This window comes from Halichoeres trimaculatus, unplaced genomic scaffold, assembly GCF_033239565.1.
Source record: "Halichoeres trimaculatus isolate MK-OKI-2021-1 unplaced genomic scaffold, fHalTri1.1 fHalTri1_scaffold_22, whole genome shotgun sequence".
Taxonomy (NCBI): Eukaryota; Metazoa; Chordata; class Actinopteri; order Labriformes; family Labridae; genus Halichoeres; species Halichoeres trimaculatus.
In genome coordinates, this window is record NW_027437200.1 from 13,417,879 (window position 1) to 13,433,316 (window position 15,438).

A 15,438-nucleotide genomic window follows, 5' to 3' on the forward strand; every position below is an offset into this window, starting at 1 on the left:
CAAGACACCCAAGTTTTGATCCCCATCCCTGTTTGGTATATCATTAGTGGTCAAAGTTGCTGAGAGGTCATGTAGTTACAGCAGGAGGTTCCTGGTGTGATGTTACTCTGAGGAAGTCCCTGAAATAGTTTGGTCCAAACTTTGATCCCTTTAAGCTTGAGCTTCTAAAGCTAAATCATAAGAGATCAGCAGACCTTATTAAAATTGTAACTGCTATTGTATATTTATAGAATACCATTCACCAGTAAGTCAGCTTAGCTCCCTCAAAATCCATCTAAGAATACCTCTTTCCACGGACGACATTTTGACATGTCACAGTTGGAAAAGTTTCACTTTCTGTATCCTGGTTTATTGTACATGCTGGATTAGTGTCATCCTTTCATGGCTTACTGGGACACCTGAGTATAATGGAGTTAATGTTATTAGTAACACCTGTGCCACAAGAAGTCAAAATCCTCGCCATGAAAAGAAAGTCAGCGCACAAAGCGTCGTTTCTGTTATAAATAGAGTTAGCTGATTCTATATCATGAGGAGACTGTGGCTCTTTGCTCTGTTTGTATCGCTCTGTTGATCTTTACACTCCTCCACTGCAGTAAAGTCAGATCAGCACTGAAACTTTAAACGGGCCGGTGGGTGTGAAGCTTAAAACCAAATCCTCCCTAAGGCTTGTTTTAGCCGGTAATACTTTATTTGTTGTGTTCACAAAGTAAAAAAAGGTATAGCTTATCACACACTCGGGGTGACATCACCAAACCAAGCAGGTGACACAAGCTCAGATTCCTCTTTGAGATTACGCGTCTCTGGAATGTTAATCTGCGGAAAAACAAACAAGTGTCACCCGGTTTGCCCTGTATCATCCTGATGGTAATCCAGAGCTTGTTTGGAAGAGATACAAAAGTCCTTATGATTTCACGTGATGTGTAAGTGTGCAGATTTTTGTTCATGTGTCACCGCACTTGCGTACGTCATTAGCATGCACAGGGATGTGACTGATGACTTTCATTAACAGGGGTGAACAAGGATTAGGCCCCCTTCAGTGTTGCCGGCTTTCACCTTTACTTTACTCTAATGATTTTTTCCCTGTATCCTTTCCTCAAGGTTGACCCTGTCACTCCACTTTTTTTTCCTTTTCCTTCCTCCCTCTGTTCCTTCCGTATGCACTCACCTAAACCTACAACTTCCCTAACTTACACCTCCACAGATGCAGCTGCACGGTACAGCGTGCATGCACATTTAGCAGGGATCCAGATACGGCATGCTGTTTATGTGTGTGTATGTGTGTGCTTTGTTCGGTAAACAAAGCAGGGCTCCTTTTATTATCAATGAAGCATGACCAAATCAATTTATAAACAGCCTTATCTGCTCACAGGAACGCGGGTAGCCCAGAAGTGATTAACTCCAACAGCCGTTAACTCTTTGCATACGAAACTAGCATCGCTGAGCTATTTAGGCGATAGGGAAACGTAGAGGGGGCGTGGGTTGAACTTCATTGGTCCTCCCAAGTGTATATATGTGCATGATAATCTGTGTGAGTGTATGTGTGTGTGAATTTGTTGGGGGAAAAGGCTCTGATGGCACGTAGGTAAATGCAGGGAAAGAAGGGAAGAGGAAGAGTGAGCAAGAGTGGGGGAGGGGTTGCAGGGAGAGTTGGGGAGTGAATTTCAACATGTCATTTCTGAAATTGAGTTTTGATAACTGACAATTTGTTCAGCTAGTGAAATGTCAAGAGTCCAAAAAGATTGATGAAGTGCATAATAGATGTCTCAGATTGACTCTCCGCTGTGGGCTTGAGTCCCACGCGCGCATCAGACCACCGAAACGATACAGAAATGAGATCTCAAACACACACGCACACACAAACACAAACAGATACACACACTCGCACACTTGACTGCTGGAGAGCACCTCTGATATGGAAAACTGGTCCGCGTCAATTTAGTCGGGGTGGATGTGATTTCTGCCTGAACACGGGAGTGTCATTCAAATGATGGTGGCTGCCGTCGGAGGGCTTGTAGATTTATTAGGAGGCTGAGATGCTGTAATGCCATATAGTGTGTATATGAGATCACATTAAGGTAAGCTGTATTTTACCCCGAACGTTGTGTGCATAATTTTCATGCACTCAAGCACAGATCTGCCAACAGCTGACAACTTACACTGGCTGCTGCTGCTATCACTGTAACATGTACAGAGGTGTGTGCATAAGTCAGAGTATTGGGATCATTTTTCTCTGTAAAATACTTCAGTTTCTTTTCAGCAAAAAAAAAAAAAAAACACCCTTCAGTTGAGTTCTCCAACTGACAGTGCAGACATTTGCTGTAACAACACACACAGACTCTGTGTGTACAGAGTGTCTTCATACTGTGTGGGTGACAACTCAGACTGATCTCCAAACATATAAGAACTCCTGCAGTTTCTCTTATTTGCGTTCAGCTATTTGCTCCTGTTTTCTGTCTCTTCATAATGAAACTGAGACTTCTAACTTCTGAATTTATGCTTATTTTATGACATATACATCAGTAAGATGGTGTCTGGTTTCAATATGAGCTGTCTCTATATTGGATCAGTTTGCAAACATGATGCATTATCTTTGTACAGTGTATGTGTGCATTTTAACTCATATAACGTAGAGGAAGCCATACATGTCTGTTGGCAGCATTTAGGATAAACTGCAGTGAGAGGAAAAGTTCTGTTAACCCTAGTTAAGACCTTCACATGCAATGCATTCTGGGATGTTGCAACATTGTAATAAAGCTACCCCCAGGGAAAAACCCAGAGGAGATCAAATCTACTAATTGACGTGTACTGTATCTATATATATATTCAGGATTCATCTTATGTAGTTTTGGTTTCAAATTAATGGAGGTTGGTGGTGAAACTTACATGAAATTAATGCCTTGAAAATCTGTTTCAGTGAAACCAAGGAGGCAGCCATGGTGGAAGTGGCACAGCTCTGCCAATTGGTGGGAAACTGTTTGTTGCTAATGCACAACTAAGTTCTGCAGTGGTACCTCTGAGAAAAAAAAAGACTCATAAAATGTGGATGTGGGGTAATTAGGTAACTAGCAATTAGCTGTTGCAAATCTGCAGCGTCTGCCTTGAGAGGGTTAAGGAGACTTCCTGGAAGGGAGGGTGTCATCTGCAAAAGGATAACATTTAACATTGATTGCAATACCAAGACCTGTAACCTGGTTACTCCAGATACAATGTGATACAATATGATTCCTGTCCTGTGATAACAATAGTGTCGGGATATAACAATTCTTCAATAATTGATACACTGCAAGACAATCATATGATTGTATTTTGTGATATCTGATTAGTTATTGAGTACAAAATGCTGCAAAAAATGCAGGATTGATGTTTTCATTTACTTCAATCTGTTGTCACTGAGATGAAACAATGTACCTGTTTTTGGTTCAACAATTAAATTAACAAAACTATATAGCATAATTTATAAATGACTATAAATTAGTGTAAAATATATCCAGATCTGAGCACACATTTAAAATTTAAAACAACTTATCTGTGATTAAATATAGGAAGCAGCTTGAACAAATACAATTGCTCCTCTTTTTTCTTTAACTTGTTCTGTCCAGCATCACAACAACAGAATTATGGTCACAGAACACATTTACTTTTCCAGGGGGAGCCATTTGTGTATAAGGCTCCCCTTGAGTTTTAAAATGATACTCTTTATTTGTGTTTTGTTGTATATTTTTTCCCCATGTATTGCCAAGTTTGAAGATTACTTGCTCATTTTTATGTTACCATTTATGACTGTATGTCAGTCACATAGACTGTATAATGCATGAATGCTGTGACGTAATCTGTGGGTTTCTGGAGTTCAGTTTTGAAACTATCACTAGGTGAAGCCATAGTGAAAACACTGACACAATTTAACTTTAGGTCAACCAAGCCAAAGATAAAGAAGCAGAGTTGAGGCGTGCTCTTAACTTTCCTGCTGAATGCTACATTGTGCCCATATGTCAATCAAGGGAACAATTTATTACCTAAAACTTTAAAACCTTCAAAAATAATGAGACTGAATCCCCTGAAAAATGTGTGCTGGTGGCAAACTACTGGATCAGACATTGTAGATTTGTGTAGCCCTCACTTTGTTAAAACCTATGATGTAAACCTAGCCAGGTAAAAAATAAAAAATACAGAGCCACCGTTTTTTTTTCACCAAGCACTCTGGTTTATATAAGTACAGTTTTGGTAGGAATTGGACCGGTCAAGCCTGGTCTTGTTTGCATTTCCACAGCAAACTGTGCTCTCTCATGGTAGACGGTGTGTAAGACAGATGCCAGTAGCCGCGTCAGTTATGTATTAGCGTGATGTCGCCGTGCAACACCCCGCTAATAAATCAAACAAAGAAGATAAACATGACACAGTAAACAAAGATCAAGGATGGGAGACATCCAACAATTTGTCTCTTTTTGATTCCCATGTGGCTCTTTGTTACTACCTGCAATCAAGCCAGGGGAGATACAGCTGCCATCACACTGTAAGTGATGATTCTTTCGACCAATCAATGGTCTGCAGTGTTTTAGCTCCACCTTACGAGATCGGATCTGTTTAGTCCGGCACCCCTACAGAAGGTTCCCAAAAAGTGAGACGGTTTGTCTCGGTTATTAGGGGATCTGTCTCAAGATTTGTCAGAGGAAACGCGACCACCTGTACCAAGACGAACTGAACTGAACCACTTGGTGGAAATGGGGCTTATCATATCAAAAGATCCCATTTTCCCTTAAGATCATACTTCTTGGCACGCCAATCAGCATCTATGTATTTTGCATTTTTGCTGCAATTGTGCATTCAGCTGCACGGTGGCGCAATGGTTAGCACTGCAGGCTCACAGCAAGAAGGTCACCAGTTCGATTACCAGCTTAGCTGGTGGGAGTCTGCACGTTTGCATGCTCCTGTGCATGTGTGGGTTCTCTCCGGGTACACCGGCTTTCCCCCACAATCCAAAAACATGCTCATCAGGTTAATTGAACACTCTAATTAATTGATCACACACTCACTCCCGTACCTGTGAGTGTGTGCGTGAAAGGTTGTCTGTCTTTGTCTGTGTCAGCTCTGTGATTGACTGGCAACCAGTCCAATGACAGCTGGGATAGGCTCCAGACACCCGTGACCCTGATCAGGGTAAGCAGTTCAGAGAATGAATGGATGAATTCTGCATTCATCCTAAATGCTAAATGCTAACACTAATTGTGACTCTTATTGGCTTTGACTGCAGTGACTCTACCGTCTGTAACATATCATATTTCACTCATTGTAATAGGATATCTACATGCTCAGAGGTTGTTTTCTGATTCCAGCATGTGAACACACAAACTGAGCCAGTTCAGGGAGAAATAAAGAAGATAGTGAAGGAACCACAGAGAAAACACAATTGACAGCATGTATTTAAACCTTTTCATGATAAAAGCATTCCATGCTCACACAAGAACACAGTATATTATGTGATCAAAGGATGCTTGCACTAAGATGATGCATCAGAGCAAAGGCCAATGGCTCTCCTACATTGCTGTCATAAACCTACAGCATATTTCAAAGCAACCTTAAATGATTATTCAAAGTGATGACTGAGAACTCCTCATGAAGTTTTCTGACATTTCATTTCAGGTGGACCAGAGCGTGAAGACAAAAAGCTGCTGTAGTAAATTCTGAACACAGCATCTCAGAGTTAGTCTGTATTTGTCTAGCCCAGGGGTGTGGCTCAAAAAGGTCATGCATGTCATTAAAATAAAGGCGTGAATGGATGAGGTATTTTCTCAAAGGTGAGACTCTTTCGTTCCAGGGTAATTAGCCTCATTTTTATAGCGAGCAGGTCACTTAAAAGTCAATTCAAATGATCATGACAATGAATCTTAACACCAGGTGATATAAACCTGAGATGCTGTGGGTATGAATCTCCACTTCACAGCACTGCTAGCCTCAGTAATACCTGAGTTTAGGAAGAGGTCCAACTTTTCCTGTAATCTTTGGGTGTCCTCTGTGAGTTATGTGGATGCAGCTCGCCAATAAGCCTTTAGGATATTGGGAGCAATCCAAGAAATATATCTGACATAACAAAGAAGTTTTGAAGAGCACGAGCATGTGGCCTTGACAGCAATGGAGACATAACTTCTTCAGTTCATTTTAGCATTTGTAAGAGTTATTCTGAAAGTCACAAGTTATCCAAGCTTATATTAAACTCTTATTGAACGCTGTTCTACGAGCACACCATAATCAATACATAAAAGTATGTCAAAAGGTTATAATTGACTTTGTTTTGTACAAATAGTCATTTTTTGACATAATTCATGGCAAAGTTTTTTTATATCACTCTTAACAAAATCTTATTAAAAAAAAACTTCATTGTCATTGACCGTTGTTACGATCGTCCTGAACTACCGTGTTGTGCTTGTGCTGCTCAATCTGCTGAATCTTCTGACTGTCTTCATACAAAATGTGCATCTGTTGCTCCACTTTTAAACTTAGTATTCCCCAATACACCAGATGATCGGCTTTACTCTACTTCGGTGGAGATCTCCCAAAAGCGGCTTCTGGATAATACCGTTAAAGCGACCACTACAGGCCTGGCATGCTCACTACTGCATTTTCAGTCCCTCAGTGTTTCCGTGTAAACACGTTATTTTTTCGCTGCGTTTCAGTGTTTTCAGATGACACCTTATCGTGTAAATAGGGCCTTAGTGTTTGGATTTAAAAAACATAAAAAGAAAGTAGTTTCGCCCCTTTGGGTGGACCATATAAATCTTAGACGCCAGCCATGCAAACATGCCCTATTTTTTCAGTCTTTCATTCCTTTTAATAATTGTACATTAAATGTAAATTTGCAATTTAATCATCAAACCTTAAACACAGTTTCCTTGGAAAGAGACCAAAAGGGCCTCAAAGCACAGAGCTACATTCAGCTTAGGGCCGAGATTTGTTCTCCTGTATGCAGAGTACATCTCCTGCTAAAACACACTATTAGAGTTTAGAGCACAGGGGCTTGTGCAGCTCTTCTTATCTGCCAAGGATGCCTCTGATGGCTCCTGATTGAAATGCCAGCTCTGAAGTTCTGTGCTCAGCCACACGTGTAAACACCGCAACAGAATGTAACTTATTCCCTCAAAGCGCTTGTTTTCTCTCCCCAGGCTACTGGAGATTAGTTAGTTCAAATTCTGGACGGGTGCTTTTTGAAGAAAGCCGTTTTTTCGGGGAGATGCGCATGGAAAATTGGCAAGCAAGCATTAATATGTATAATTAATTTTGTTGTTATCCACATATTTGAGCAATGAAGGAAGAGGAGCTGACTGAATTCATAGGAACCCAGGGACAGCGTGTGGATCATTTTTAGCATTTACATTCCAATTCAATTTGCTCAACTGGAATTATCTGGCTCCCCTTCTTGGTGGAGATTAATTCAGTTTCCTTGTTGTTCATTTCTAAGTTTAATAACATAACCCAAAGGTATTTCTTTTTCTAGGGAACACAGAAAATTTTGCAAGCCTCCTCTGTTTTGTTATTTCTTTTGCCTTGAAGATTTAAAATTTCACTCCCCCTGTACATGAATACATTATAAACATGCTCAAATCTTGGCTGGTGGCTACGTTTTGACATGATAATAAGTCGACAAGGGAGGGAAAACACAGGGCAAATAACCAACAACATCCAGTGCATCTCTTCTTCCTTGTCGTCTCAATCAGGATCAATCTGACACCTGCTCGTCGCTCCGCGTTGCCACAAAGGAATTCACAGACACGCACAGGCCCAGTTGTCAGGTGTCCCAGGTGTCTTAAGGCCTCAGCACCAGCAGCCATTTGTTTCCTCGGTGGCTTTAAGCACTCCGGGGTCGCTTGGCCCCCGTCTCTGCCTCCCCCTCATCAGGATAATTAAGCTTCCTCAGCCTGCTGCACACATACGGGGGATTTCGCCAGCCCCTCCAAGTTGCAGAGATAGTTTGCAAATTGCCTCTGATTCACCACCTGATTGTGCTATGATTATGTTGTCACTGGATGCTGTGATTATGATGGCCTGTAATTGCTGGTGTGCATTAGCTGCTGAAGAACGCCCCCCCGATCACTCTGCCTACCTGTCAGCGCATCTATCGACCTGCTCTGTCTGTTAGTCTGGCCTTTTCTCTTTCTGTGTCACCAATTTTTGTCGATTCCTTTCCTTTTCTTCACTGATACAACAAACACGCTTATCTCAATGCAAAAACATGTTTTTTCAGATAGATTTTCTGTGTCTTTAAGTTACTTAGAAATATGGCCACCTCTTAGAAGTAATTATTTCTTTTTATTCGACCTTAAAAAACCTATTTGTTCAATATTTTTGAGGTGTCTTGAAAGCAAGGATTCCACAGTCACCCTCACACAGCATCTTCCTGAGACATCTGGGTTATTTAACCATTCAGCCAAAGTGTGTGTGTGTGTGTGTGTGTGTGTGTGTGTGTGTGTGTGTGTGTGTGTGTGTGTGTGTGTGTGTGTGTGTGTGTGTGTGTGTGTGTGTGTTCCTGTGATGAGATGGCAGTGGGGGTATTGTCTTACAAGATGTACAAACACACTCGTCCAACATGCATGCATGCAAAGCGTCTCCTCATGGCAAAGTAATCTCATTTTCGTGAATGGCACTGAGTCACCTGTGGCAAGCCAGCAGCAGAATGTGCGGCGGCGTCTTGGCGCGAGGGAAGCCATTTGTTTGGGTGTTAAAACAGAGAGGTGTTTATTTGGGGCTTGTTGGACTGACGGTGTCCCCTGTCAAAGCGATGCTTCAGCTGTCAGCATTTGAACAAATGGGGGCTAATTTGCATCTCATTAATCTCACCTCTCTGCTGTGCTTCCAGGACAAATTCTACTTTTTCTCCTCCTCCTTTCGAAATTCCGTCCTTGCTTAGTGTCACTTTAGTGTCTTAAACCAGGCTCATTAGAAGACTTTTCTGAGTTAAGCATCAGTCTTGCTGTTGTCTGGCTGATAGACATGTGTTCCCCCTTCTTTCCAGGTCTGGAGAGCTTGATTAAAAAGGCAGGACTTGGACCCTTGATGAGCATATGGATTAAAAGTGCTCAGTGATTGCCTGGCCATTCCTCCCCCCACTCTAATTGAAAGCCTAATGTGCACCAACTGCATATTAATTAAAACCAGAGGTTAGAGGCCCTTGGGGCGCACCATTTAGGTCTCTCATTAAAAATTAATAACCTCAATTAATTATTATTATCGTGTTGTGACTCACGTCAGCAAATAAATAAGACAATGAGGCTATCCATAGAACAGACCAAGTGTTATGTAGGAGGGGGGTAAACACAATCCTCAGCAGTTTTCAATCGGACTGTTGTTTTTTTATTGTGGTCACAATGCATTTGGCTTGCAATTAGTGATGATGACCATGTTTATGTGCTGCTTAAGGTGGGAAGCTCAAATGCTGTCTCAATGCTTTGTTTCAGACTATAAGTCACACCAAAACTTATTCTACTGCTTTTTGAATGATGACATTTGTAAGACACTGGAATCTGATAATATGAAGAGGCATCTTGTCACATTATAGGTTGAAAAGCACATTTGTTAACCCAATGGTCAACTGAAGAAAGAAGCTCATGTTAGCCTTAAATAACACCACACTTAATAGCTATGTATAAGTCCAAACACAGTCACCTTATAAAACACATGTGAACATAAATACAAACAGTGTCACCTCAGGCTTGTTCTAAGCTCAAAAGCAGGGTAAATATGTAGAAGATGGGTTTTCGAACCAGGATCTACTTTTTAAGTTGTCAGTGTGCAGAGGTCTACTTCAATTTTATGAACACACAGAGGTTCTGGTCCGCAGTGGCAGCTTTCCTCAATATTTATTATACACAAAACAGAAACTGAAGTAAACAACATAAAGGTCAAATAAGGAGTACTTTTAGAAGTTGGAAAGGCAAAAATACATGTTTACTTTAGTGGGATCGGTGGAACTGAGAGGAGGCAGCTAGCTTTCATAAGCTGAGCACTAGGGGCAGGTTGCAAGCATAGACTGTATAATTGATGGACGTAGTCTCCCTGACGTCACACGTCTGTTTCTGAATCAGATATTTAAAGCATCTACTACCATGGCCATATTGGGAGTGAGAGGGGCTTTGAGGGCGCCCGTCATTCAGTATGTGCCCACAGTGATATTGGCAAATCAAACAGGAGATGTAAACATGTTTATTACCACTGCCAAGGAGGTTATGTTTTTGGGAGAGTCTGTCTGTGAACATAACTCAAAAAGTAACGAACATATCTCGATGAAATGTTCAGGAAATGTTCAAAATGGGATAAGAAAGCAGTGATTACATTTTTGAGGTGATCTGGATCACCATCTGGATCCAGGATGTTTTTAAAGGATTCTCTATCAGTGTGAGATTGGGTTGTTTTCACCAGATGTGTATATAACTCCACGATAGGTGCTGGATTGCTTTGTAAAACAGTACAAGACAAGGCCACCATCATTTCTGACAGATGTAAAAGTACGATCCAGATCCTGGCAATATCCTGGATACTAAGATCTGGAATATGGAATATGTACTGGGTCACCATAACTTTCGACACTGTCAAGTAACAAATTATCGTACAAACCTGCAACTAACACCAAATTGTAGCAGACAGCCTGCTGAAAGGGAGTATAACATTAAAGTAGGACTAAAGTGTTGGTGACAATCGCAATATGCTTGGGGGGGGGGGGGGGGGGGGGGGGGGGGGGGGTCTACGTGCTCTGAGTGCTTTTCTAGTTTCTGCCGTGAAATCAGCTTTTTTTGGCTTGGTGAGTAGGTGAATTTGGGTACTTTCCAAGTCAGACACTTGAGAAAGAGTAGGTTTCAGCCCTTTTGCATTGCCTCATATTCTTAGACCGGACATTGCCACTTGGTTGCAAGGCAGAGGCCGGCTGAAAGTAGCTTCCAAAACTTTCCATCCATGCTGTGTGTTGCTCAGCTCACACACTTTCTGGCTATATAGAGCTGTTCTAGCTGGGAAGTCCATTTCATAACACTTGTGCACCATCTTAAAATACCGCTCCAAGTTCCCCTTCTCCGGCAAGGCCGCACTTGCTTTGAAGATGAGGCAAATGGACTTTGAATTCGAGAAACAAAAAAAGATAATTTTCCCATAGTTCCTCCCTAGCCAATAGCAAAACAATGCGTTGAAGTCAGTATTTTTTTCTGTGATATGTTCAGGTGTTTAATGATGTTTGGAACAAAGTGGCACAAAAACACCACTTGATGCCACGTGTTTGGATGGGGACAAAGTCTTTCCAGCCTCTCGCGATCAACAGGATATCAGTCTAAGATGGACGGGTTGATTGCAATTGACTGGTTGGGCACCTCTGATTGAGAACCAATTTTCCTGTTTCCTGTTGTAGCTGGTTTTTGAGGTAGAGGCCTGCTGCTGCCAGCTGTGTTCATGAGGTGTCATCAAATCTATCTTTTAGTTTGAACTTTGACACTGTCTATTTTCTTTGTAGCTGCTTTATTATCTGGAAACAGTAATATATATATTTATTAGACTTTTCTACATGTATGTGTCTTACAAACTGGACAAAAAGCAGCTTGTTGTGACTAATTGAGCCCAATCCTGAGCAAAACCGTGCAGTTGTACCCCTATCTTTGGGGATGGGATTTTGGGCCCTGCTAAATGTCATCAAGCCAAGTGTCCAGCCTTTTACATTTTTTCTCAACAAGACCAAATGATTTCCAGTAAGAAATAAAACGTGAATGACGGAATAGAGAATGATCGGAAGTTTAAGCATCAATGAAAAAGCAACCCATCAATAATAGAATAGTGGAGGAAAATGGTTGCACGTGCAAACATTGAAGCTAAGTGTTTTGCTTTTTGAATTGATGGGCTGTCAAAGAGTTATAAGCATTGTTTCCCCTGCTTTTACATTCTGAGAGTCTGTATGTTATAGGGAAACAACATGACATTAAGCGGAGCCATGTTTCCGAGTCCATTATATTTGGACACCTGTGGGTTTTAATGTCTCTTAATCCACATCCACCGTCCATCAAAACAAGAAGATGCTATGTCAGGATTCGTAAAGCAGAGGAAGCTTCAATCCTATCCATCCTGGCTGATGTTTAAATACCTTTGTTCACTGGTGATTGTGAGAACCACAGGTCCCAGATTTCTGGGAGCAGCAAACACTCATTTAGAAGTCGCTTTGCCTGAATATGAAAACAGAAGAGCAACTAGGGTATCGCTTTACAGTGCAGCCAAACAGACTCAGGTTGTTTATTAAAGCACTCAGTCAATAACCAGCCTTTTTTTCCCCATCATGCAGTAAGCAAAGGGAGGCTGATATAGAATACATGATATTACCCAGGGTTACATGCATGCATCAGTTCCTGTGAATCCCCAGTGCATGTGAAGGCAATTTGAATCCAGCGCATGAGCTCTGAGCGACAGAATTACTGAATATATGCATTTGAAGGGTAAAGCCGAAGAAATGCAGGCCATAAATTGTATCAAAAACGGGGAACATTTCCGGAAATCTCTGGGATTATGGCTCCAAATGCCTGAAGATATTGTTTAAATTAGCTTGCCAGTCAGAACAGACAGTGATGCAAAGTATAGCTGCTGCTCTGTGAAAAGGCTTTAAGGTCGTCAAATAAGTTGTGAGTCAGGTAAAATCCTTTCCACGCCTCTCTTTCTTAAACCTGAAACTTCTAACTGAAAACATTAGCATATGCTTTCACTGAGTTCACTCTCATTTTGTCTCTCCGGTGGCTTCTGTGTGGTTCTTCAGAAGTTGAGACGATCTTTTTCAAAGGCACGTGTGTGGTTTTCCAAAGTGAAACCAAGTTGCAGTCTTTCCCCAGAACTCCCGAAACTCATTATTCATCTCTTACAGGTTATTCCAAAAGATCAATGCACATAAAGCGTGCACTCCTACAGTAGGTTTGACACCATGAAGACCCCTGAGACTGGCTTTAGGTGGTGTTTTCCCCTCTTGCTCTTAACACATGAATGCTGTTTTCTGAATGTGGTTTTGCCATTTTAGACGGACAGTGTTGTTTTTCACTACTACATCTTTTGCGATCAATCAGGAGTATTAGCCACTCATGAAACATGATTGCGCCATGTGGGAGACATAATACAAATATGTCTTATCCAAAACTTTAGTATTCTTTACCTGCCTTAGCTCTGCATTGTAATTCTGAGAACCGACTCAAATAGATCAATTTTCCCATATCACTGAGCATTGATATTTTATTAATGTAGGCTGGATTTACGTCAGAGCGGGTCTTCTTTTTTAATTCTGTGGGAATTGCATTGGATCTTAGTGGAAAAAGCCTCTTTCACCCCAGTTATTTTATTCCTTGCCACCTGAGCGTAACCTATGGCGGGGCGCCTAGATGATTTCCATGCATATATATTTGATTAATGGCATGCCAGCATCACTGTCAAGTCCAATGCCATTCAGCACTGACGGCTACAAAAGAGTGCCATCACCTTGCAACAGATAATAGAAGGGAGAGGAAGAGGGAGGCTGTTAGTCGTGCTTCATAAAGTGATATAGTGCATTGTTTTTATAGTTGTTAATTCCCCCTTTGAAGTGAGTAATGATCACCTTCCTTTATAACATTATCATCATCATCGCTGTCAGCCTTTTTGCAGCCTAAGATGTGCAGAATGAGCAAACGCAAAGCATCTGCTTACATTGTTTACATCAGGGGATCAAAGACGCCCCGACTGCAAACAAGTTCGGCAGATGACTCAAGGTGCCAAATGTTTCCTCATCATCAGATGGCTTCTCCCGCCATCCATATTGCATTCTGGGCCAAACCTCCCAAACACCATCACAAGTATTTCCCCTGAGGGTCCTCCGCTCTCCATTCAGAGTCGAGGAACATCCACAGGCCGGAGGCGCCACATGAAGTTAAATGATTTTGAAGAATTCCAATCATAACATCTGAGTTTTGTGCAACAGCAATCCAAGAGAGGAGATCGAAGAATGGGCCAAAGCGGAGTACAAAAAAGTATGATGGAGGGAGAAACGAAGACGATGCGAAATAATGGCACAAGGGCGGGGCTGCTGTTTGATTCCTCATAAGAATTATTCAGGGAGAAATGGCACCTGGCCTGGGGGAAATCAGCACTGCCCTCAGCCGGATTACTCCTGGCACAATCCGGACACAGTCTTGTTTGATGTCCCCCACCCATCCGTCTTGTATGTAGTCTTTTATCTCACTCTAAAGTAATATAGTCTTCACTGCAATTCAATAATGGCCCAGCCGAGCCTGTCAGGCTGCGTTTGCCCGTTATCTCACAAAGGCCTGTCCACTCCAGCTACAAGCCACCTGATATTTGTGTGTTTGTGTGTGTGTATGTGCGTGTGAGTAAGTGATTTCATCCCCAAGGGAGGGACTTCATGCTTATGTGTGTGTTTGTGTGTATAAAAGAGGGAGAGACAGGAAGAGAGATGCCGAATCAATTGATGTGTGTCTGCACCATGTGGCAGACAGACGCTCTATTTATCCTTCAGTGTGTTTGTATGTGTGTTTTGACCGGTTATCCTGCTTCAGATCTAAATTAAGAAATGGCGCGGTTGATGGGGCAGATGCCACGGCCAGCACCTGTGTGTGTGTTGTGCTCGTGTGTCAGCTTGTCCCAGTACAAGTGAAGGGTTTTAACTCATTTTCTAATTGGATGAAAGGGGGCAGCTCGAGCTCAGTCTGACCCGAGCCTTGCAGCAGGACAGTGGGGAGCCCAGTAATTTACCCACAGAGTGACAGCCACAGTGATGCGTTCAGGTTGCTCTGCTGGAATCAGGACAACAGGTCAGCTTTTATGCATAACCCAAACTAGACGGGAGCTACTTCAGAAGATTTACTGACTTCTCCGAAAAGAAAAGACTTCAAGACGATTGTTTTGTAGCCTGAAAGGTGAGAATGGATGGAGAGAAGGTTTGATGGGCGAATCATAAAAACACCAATTCTGCAGGTATCTACATGGCTCCACATCTCTGCATAATGTTGGAGGCTATTTTCAGTTCATGTCAGGCTGTAAACGCATCTGCATAAGCAAGCAGCTTTCATTTACCTCGCAGTCACGGGGCATCATGTCCCACAGCTCATTCAGCGCATGCTAATATATGGCTGCACAGGCCTCCCCATCATAATCACCCATAACACTAAAACGAGACGCACGACAGTAAATAGCAGTCAAGCCTTACAAAGACTATTTGGCATGGGAATGATTTTTGTTGCTAGCAAACACTTCAGGTGCCAATAAATCAGACAGATTTTTGATATATTAAGCTGCTTCTTTTATTGTCGTACCTCAGTGCAGTCTGTGCATGCAAATTAAGAGATAGATTTACAGTACATATGGAGAGGGACGAGAGAGAAAGGGAAGGCGAGGGAGATATAGTTTCCAGAGTCAGATTGTAAATGGAGAGTGATTTGTTTTTCAATCAAA

At 41.9% G+C, this 15,438-nt stretch overlaps 1 protein-coding gene across 2 annotated transcripts in view; it reads left to right on the top strand.

The window, feature by feature from the left end:
• Positions 1–15,438, top strand: part of adgra3 (adhesion G protein-coupled receptor A3) — a 167,794-nt gene that overhangs the window by 58,180 nt on the left and 94,176 nt on the right. The gene's annotated exons all lie outside the window — the stretch shown is intronic.